Below are 9,523 nucleotides of genomic sequence, written 5' to 3' on the forward strand. Positions count from 1 at the left end.
CCGTTTGTTTCAAGCATTGGGTGTGACCCTGTAGGTTCTTGTAACGTTAGCAGTAATACTAGAATGATTCAATATTACAAATAATGAGTGGAATCTAGCAATGCATCATTGCTACCTAAGTTACAAGAAGTCATGATTCGACATAATTGTCCTTTATATTTAGAATGTACACAAGTCATGAAATACTCACACTTGCATTGTCCATCTAATGTTTCTTAATATCCTGAGTAGATTATGAAAAGCAAATAAATATGGTATCTCATATCAACTCATTCAAGCATGACCATGCATTTCTAGCCTCACTCAATCAAGTGGCCAAAGATATTGCTCCCATTATGTAGGACAAATTCTATATTGATCAACCATATCTCACTATATAGATTGTAGTATATCCAACATCAGCCTTTATAGAACAACCAGTTACGGTGGATGTTTGATTGTATCAAAATATACGACTCACGATGTTGGGATAATGATGACCTCAAGTCTGAGGATCATATACATAGTAATCACTATGACTAATGTTGTGACTATTACATAATAATCTAAGAAACATACTAATAGCGGGTCAGTCTAATATGTTGTTCTCTAACACATATACTCATATATTGATTTTGACATCTCATGTCAAAGACAACACTTTGTCATTAATCAAGTACATGTCAGTCTTAATGAATTATTGTTGTCCAAGCCCACAACAATGCTCAAGTAAGAACCTTTTAAAAACAAACATATTATTTTCAGGACATTATTATAAAATAGTTTATTTATATACATAGAAAATAAACTGAAATAATAATGACTATGCCTTATATTAATAAATGAGGTAAAATAAGTATGTTTTTACAACCATCTCATGATTGGTCTTTGGGCATACTTTAACAATCTCCCACTAGTAGTAAGACCAATCACTCATATATCTAATTCCAAGTGACTTAGTGTGACGATCATGCTTTTGTTGTGTCAGAGGCTTGGTTAGTGGATCAACAATGTTATCATCTGTAGGTACTATTCCCCACGATCGATAATCTCTCGAATAAGATGATATCGCCTAAGTATAAGTTTGTATCGTTGGTGAGATCTGGGTTCTGTGGCTTGTGCAATAGCTCCGTTATTGTCACAATGGAGTTCTATATCATCTATTATGCTAGGCACTATCCCTAGTTCAGTAACGAACTTCTTGATCCAAACACCTTCTTTTGCAGCCTCACTGGCTGCAATATACTCGACCCCTGTTGTAGAATCAGCTACTGTATCTTGCTTTGAACTCTTTCAGCTCACAACACAACCATTAAGGCAAAACACAAAACTTGATTACGATCGAGAATCATCCTTATCGATTTGGAAGCTAGCATCAATGTAACCTTTTACACTTAGTTCTCCCTCACCTCCATACATTATGAATGTATCCTTAGTCCTTTTCAAGTACTTAAGGATGTTTTTAACTGCCACCTAATGACCTGCACCGAGAACTACTTGGTATCAACTCTTCATGCTTAAAACATACGACACATCTGGATGAGTACATAGCATGTCATACATAATAGACCCTATAGCCGAAGCATATGAAATCTTATTCATGTGTTCTTTCTCTTGTAGACTTGAAGGACATATTTCCTTCGAGAGTGAAATACCATGTCTCATAGGTAGGAATCCTCTCTTCATACTGAGCCTTTCTAGTATTTTATCTGTGTATGTACTTTAGCTTAGATCTAGGAGTCGTCTTAATCTACCTCTATAGATCTTGACTCCTAAGATATAAGTTGTAACAACCCGTTTTCAGTGAAATCGGAACAGTGATTTTGGGACCACAAATTCGATGGGTAAATTATTATTTTATTATTGATTTAATGTCTATGGGATGTCAGTGAGGTCGTATTAAAATTTCATTGAAAATTTTTGATGTTTGCATGATTAATTAAGTGAAAAGAACTAAATCGTAAAAAGAACAAAAGTAGAGTTCTATTAGTTAAAGGTGTCAAATAGGTAAGAAATTTTAATCTAAAGGACTTGGATGATAAATAGACCAATTGAGTTTATATTTGATATTTATGGACTTGGTTTTCTTGAAATTATTAAAGTTTTTAAAGGTTAAAATGGTATTTAAGTAAATTAAGGTTAAATTAAAGTAAAGAAAAGATGGTATCATCTTTTTGATTTGATAACTCAACCGAAAATCACCATTAGAGATAGCTAGGGTTCGGCCAAGCTTAGTCTCACTTGCATGGTACGTAATTTGTAAAACTGTCAAAGATTGAGGGTTATTCCATGAATGTTATTGTATGATTCTTGATGTTTAATGATAGATTATGAGTCATTGTTGATAAATAAACAAGTTTTGTAAAGTGATTTTTGATGAAAATTGCATTTAGGGACTTGTTTGTAAAAATAGTAAAAGTTCAAGTTAAATTTATGAAATGATGGTTTTTATGGGTTGATATAGGTCCCTAATGTAATTGTTTAGCTTGAATAGGGGATGAGAATGCTTATATATCAATTTATGAGCTTAAGGACTAAATTGTGAAAAGTTAAAATATTAGGGGATTAATAGTAATTTTGAATAGATATGAAATATGGACTAAATTGAATACTAGAGGTATTAAACATATTGAATTTGTCTATTTAGATCAAGATAGACCATGTATGGATTTAGATTAGGGAAAAACTAAAGCCTCGTATTAGTTCGACTTCATTTTTACGCCCTAGTCGTCGACGTAAGTTCGTTTGTACAGATTACTATATTCATGTAATTGAATTGTATGTTATTATGTATTTCTAATGCTATTGAATAATGTATAACCAAAGCAATGCTATGAAAATATCGAGTCCTGATTGAACCTTAAGAATTCATAGGATACAAATGACATGTCATTAGGGATTTCATGTTTCGGGTGCTAGTATTAAATGTCCTACGGATGGTTGAGGTCCTGCATTTGTTGCAGATACTCCACAGCTCGTTTGAGCAGTATTGTGTAGCTTACATTTCGACCCACAGCTCATGTGAGCATGCCCATTTTATAACTTGTGTGAGCAATAATGTAAAGGAAATGTTATGGTTATATGTTTAAGCACACTTTGTGTGACCTTTCCCAAGTATCCGATGATATTATTGTTGGTTCAACGGGCAAGAAAAGAGATTGAAATTGTAAGTTTCCAAATGAAATTATGCATATAATCATGAAAAGGATGTATGATTCAAATGATGTATTTTCTTATGAAAATGGCTTATCATGTGGTTAATCCAAATGAGTTATGTATAAATGCACTAACTTGTGTATTGATGATGATGTTTAGGCTTGTTCCAAGCTTGTGGTTGAATTACATTATGCTTATACTTATTGTTATGTAAATGAAATGGTAAGATATCTTTCATTTTCTATGAACTTACTAAGCAGTATGTGCTTACACAATTTTTTTCCTATGTTTTATAGATTATCGGAAGCTCGACCGGTTTGGAAGCTCATCGGGGATCTATCACACTATCCAACATTACTATAGGTAGTTTTTGAATGTTTTGACCAAGGTTATAATGACATGTATAGGTGGATTTGTAATGGTAGTTAGTTGAATGATTAGTTGATGTTTTGGTATGTATAAGTTATCTTGGTTGATGTCACTTGATACCTTGTTAGATTGTGTCATTGTGACTATATCATGTTGTATGTTTTGAATGGCTCAAATGACATCTTTTTGTAGGAGGGACAAATTCTATATTGATCAATCATATCCCACTACATAGATTGTGTTATATCCAACATCAACCTTTATAGAATAACCAGTTACAATGGACATTTGACTATATCAAAATATACGACTCACAATGTTGGGATAATGATGATTTCAAGGCTGAGGATCATATACATAGTAATCACTCTGAGTAATGCTGTGACTATTACATAAAAATCCAATAAACATACTCATAGCGGGTCAGTCCAATATGTTGTTCTCTAACACACATACTCATGTATTGATTTTGACATCTCATGTCAATGACAACACTTTGTCATCAATCAAGTACATGTTAGTCTTAATGCATTATTGTTGTCCAAGCCCACAATATACTCGAGTAATGACCTTTTAAGAATAATCATATTATTTTCAGGACATTATTATAAAATAGTTTATTTATATACACAGAAAACAAACTGAAATAATAATGGTTATGCCTTATATTAATAAATGAGGTAAAATAAGTATGTTATTACAATCATCTCATGATTGGTCTTTGGACATACTCTAACACATTTTGGGTTGATGAAGTTAATGTTCTAGTTGAATTTTAATGTGTCTAAACTTGGTATGTAATGTGTTAAACATAATGTTCTCATGGTATGCCTATATGATGGATGTCATGAAGTTATTTTGGAAATGTCATGTGATCTAGATTATGATATAGATGAAATTGGAATGTAATGTTTGGTTTATACTTTAGTTGATTATATGAATTGTTGTATTAGATTGGATGTGATGGTGCCTTATGGCATATTGGTTAGAACTAGGAACTTGTGTTACACAGGAAAATGTTTGATGTGTTTTAAGTTGTTTAAATGTATGATCTTGGTAAAGCTTAGTGCATAAGTTATATGGTTGATATGAAGTCTAACGAGAGATTGTTTGATTGGTTGAATGAATTCATTTTTGATTGATTCTTTGAGGTTCCATTAAGGGCATATTGGTATAGTTAAAGTGATAAACTTTGGTATATTAGTTTTGAGTATTCTTTAATGACATTTAGTTGAATACATGAAGTCTTGATTATTAGTTAGTATGTTAATGAATGATGAATTAGACATTTTAAAGATGAAATTTTACCATTTCTGAACTTAAGTATCGATATTTTTGTACGTGGTATCGATACTTGACTATATAAATAGTTTTTAAAACAATTAGAATGCTATAATGGTATCGTTTTTTGTGAGAGTATTAATACTTTTCTTAAAATATAGATATCAGGTAATAAATATCGATATCCTTACTTTGCCTAATAAACAAAGTTGAATTTTGGTATTGTTATTTAGACATTATATCAATATAGTATCGATACTATCAATTAAATATTGATACAAAATCTTTAAACTTTAAAACTTTGAAAATTTTGCAAATCAATCCTATATATTACTTGAATTTCACAAGTAAGTCCTTGTATACTTCAATCTATTTAGCTGTAATGTGTTTGAATTATATTGTATAAATTTCTGATATGGTTGTGATTTTTGCATGTAGCATCCTTTTATTCGAATTCGGTGACCGGACCGGGTAAGGGGTGTTATAGTATTTTTCTCAATGTGAATTTTTCTTAAAAGGTATCTAACACCCTTAACCCATATCCGTCGCCGGAATAGGGTTACGAAGCATTACCGTTTAAAATTAACATTAAACATACATTTCAACTGTTGGCATAAACATGACATAATCCATTCATTCGCATACATATCGTTCGTTAATCGAGCCCTCTAGGACTTAAAAATACTTTAGAAACAATTCGGGACTAAATTTGAAACATTTGGAAAGTTCAAGAAAAAATTTTAAAAATTGAACTGAAAGGGTCACATGGCCATGTGGCTAGGCCATGTGCCTCACACGACTGAGACAAACGCCCGTGTCTCAGGCCGTGTAACAATCAAAATAGGGACACACGGCCGTGTCCCAGCCCGTGTCCTTACCTGTGTAACTCTCTGAGTTGGGTTACACGGCCAAGCCACACGCCCGTGTGCCAAGCCATGTAACTCTCGAAATGGCCCCACACGCTCATGTCTCAGGCCGTGCAACAACTTGACTTGCATGCATTAAAACCTAAAGGGGACACACGATTGAGTCACACACCCGTGTCTCAGGCTACGTGGACATGAAATTGGTCAAAAGCATTTTGTGCACATGACCAAATCATCAAAACCTTACCAAAACATGCATGAAATGACCAATTCAAAAGACCAAATCCATTCAACCAATATGCCATACAAGGCACCTTAATTGCAAACATACAAATTTACCTAAACATATACATATACTTGACCACATTTCATTCATAAACATCTAGTTCATTTCCATCTCAAAACATATCATAACTTGACCTATATCACTTCAACATAAACTTACCATTTGAGCCATACCATTCATCCATCATATGTACTAAATTGACACAATTCAACCATCATCAAAATGGTACCAAAACAACCAACTCATACATACCAAAATCAACATCTAGGCATTCAACTAAAAATCAAACACAAGTTCACATATACATGCCATTATAACCTTGGCCAAAACATCAAAACTACCGATATAAACACTGGATAGTGTGATAGATCTTTGACGAGCTTCCAAACCGATCGAGCTTTCGATTATCTATAAAACATAGGCAAGAAAACTACGTAAGCACATAATGCTTAGTAAGTTCATAAAACATGAACATAACTTACCATTTCAATACATAACATTAAGATTAAGCATAACATTATCCAACCATAAGCTAGGCACAAGCCTAAGCACCATCAACAACACATGTTAGTGCATTCAAACATAATTCACTTGAATTAACATAAGGTAAGTTATTATACATGAACATATTTCATTTGAACTCATCATTTTCATGAACATAAGTATACTTCCATTGAAGCTTACCATTTCAATCCTTTTCATAATACATGGTTTAGTTCATTTGAAAACTTACCATTCCTTTCCTTTTCATGCCCGTTGAACCATTTAGAATATCATCGGATACTCAGGAAAGCTCACACAAAGCGTGCTAAATATATAACTGTAACCTTTCCTTTATATCATTACTCACACGAGCTGTGAAATGGGCCTGCTCACATGAGATGTGGTCAGAATGTAAGTTACATGATGCTGCTCACACGAGCTGTGGATTATTCGCAACAAATGCAGGACCTCAGCTATCAGCAGGACATTCAAGACCAGCACCCGAAACATGAATACCCTAATGACATGTCATTTGTATCCTACGAATTCCTAAGGTTGAAACGGGGCTCAATAACTATCATGGCTTTGTTGGATATTCATCATTCAATTACATGACAAATAACACATTAACATATAGATCAATATATCATTAAAACGATATTTAATCATACGAACTTCCTCAATGACAAAGACGTAGAAACGAGATCAACTAATCTGAGGCTCTAGCTTTTCCTCAATCTAGATCCGTACGTGATCTATCTTGATCTAAAAAGGCGAATTAAATCCATTTAAACTTGTATTATTCAATTCAGTCAATATTTCATATTATTGAAAAATTACTATTTTACCCTAGATATTTTAACTTTTTACAAATTAGTTCTTAAGCTCATAAATTGAAATCTAAGAATTTTCATCCTTTTCCCAAGCTAGTCGATTTCTATAAGGACCTTTAACTAATAGAACTCTACTTTTATACTTTTTACGATTTAGTCCTTTCACATAATTAAGCATGCAAACGTCAAAATTTCTTAACAAAATTTTTATACAACCTTTCTAACATTCCATAAACATTAAATTAGTTGTAAAATATTAATTTACTCATCAGATATGTGGTCCCAAAACCACTGTTCCGATTTCACTAAAAACAGACTGTTATAAGGTAAAATGACCAAGAGATCTTTTAGTACAAAAGGTATAAGGGTCACTCAACTTTTAGAACTTGTGAACACTAATGTAGGCAATCCCATGAATGTTAGCGTGTGAGGAGTTTATGATTGTTACATAACCTTCATAGATGATTATTTTAGGTATGAGTATGTATACCTAATGCACCACAGAAGTGAAGCTTTTGATAAATTTCAAGAGTTTCGTGCGGAAGTGGAGAAATAGTTAGGTCTACCCATTAAGACACTTTAGTCTAATTAAGGTGGAAAATATTTATCTTATTAGTTTTTAGGATACCTCATAGAAAATGAGGTTATATCCTAGCTAACCACATCGGGTACTAATATATCGTAATTTGATACGTCAAATTAGGCTCTCTATTACATTTAAAGAGCTTATTCTTGAGCAATTTAGATGTCTTTTCGTTACTTTTGTCGATTTTTAGTTTTATCTTTAATAATTTTTTTATTATTGTTAAACCATTTTTGAAACCCAAATTGGTCAATCATGTCATGGGGAACAAAACAAGTTGATTGAGAGTTGTAGGGAGTCGACGATAGCCCGAATGTGAAGAAAACATCACCTAGAATGGGGTATTACGGTATCAAAGCATGGAAGGTGTGATTCCCCTGATAGTGTTGAAGTAAAGAGAATCGAAGCCAGCTACAATGATATCATGATATCGAGTGATGGATATCGCGATACTGAGACATCCCAAGACCATCCATTTCAAGACTGTTGTGAGTATCACGATACTACTACTTGACGAGTAAAAAAACTATAGGGGCATTTTTGTGTCCAACAAGCTTTATAAGCCTTTGAATTCAAATTTTTGGTGGTTAAACACTCTTATTAGGTTTTCACAGTTTAGGGTTAGGTTTTCCTTTTCTTTTCTTTTTTACTTTAGGTTCCCTCTTTTCTTTTAGGTTAGATTTTAGTATTATTGTTTTCTTTCTCCCTTATTGTCAAAGATTTTGAAAACAATGATGAAAAAACTTTTGGAGTACAATGGATCTTCATCAATTGAATGAGCATTTTCTTAAACCCTTTACTTTCATTTTATGCTTACAATATGTTTGAAAAATGATTGTTTGAAAATTGAGTTTGATTATGTGCTAAATTTGTTCATGGTTTTGATTTGTTGTGTGTTAGTTTAATTCAATGTTTATGCTTGATTAATTGATGCTTCTGTAATAGGAAGTCTCATGTATGTCATGTTATGTTATGCATATATCCAAATATCTCTTTCATGGTAGGGTTGGTGAGTCAATATCAAACGAATCCTTGCCCAAGACATTAGCAAGCAGTTAAGCATAAAATCAAGTATTAACGGGGAACTAAGGGTTATATATTGTTGTATTTTCGAGGATATTTTACTCCTATCGGATATACCAATTCAAACTTCCAAATGTGTTGGGATTCAAGAAAATCAAGCTCAGGTTGTGTCTTTATCTTACGTGGCGGGTCTATAGTGTGAATAAGTGTCAAGTAGGGTTGCACTACTAACTTTACAATGGTGTCCAAATATAAGGTATGCAAAAGCTATTACAATATAACAACGCAGATATAGCTAAACACCAAATAAAACACATGAGGACAAAATCTCATTGATAGAAAGTATCATAAGGGAGACAGTAATGATTGATGGAATAGTAGTTGTTGTCAAAGATCGCATATGAGGATAAAACCTATTGATTCATTTACCAAGACTCTACTAGCTTGAGAATTTTGAAAAACTGCAACACCTTACACCCGGCCGAGTGACAGGACACTACACCACCATCTCAACATCACACATTAACGTCTTATTATAATGCGAACATCGTCAATTTTTGAACATTTATAGAGATTCTAAGTCAAGAATACCCTAGGCGACATGAAATCATGCTAAACATACATCAAATGAGCTTGTAAAGTAATAGAGGCATGCTTTAAGACC

Source organism: Gossypium hirsutum, chromosome D13 (assembly GCF_007990345.1).
Source record: "Gossypium hirsutum isolate 1008001.06 chromosome D13, Gossypium_hirsutum_v2.1, whole genome shotgun sequence".
In the NCBI taxonomy this organism is placed as follows: Eukaryota; Viridiplantae; Streptophyta; class Magnoliopsida; order Malvales; family Malvaceae; genus Gossypium; species Gossypium hirsutum.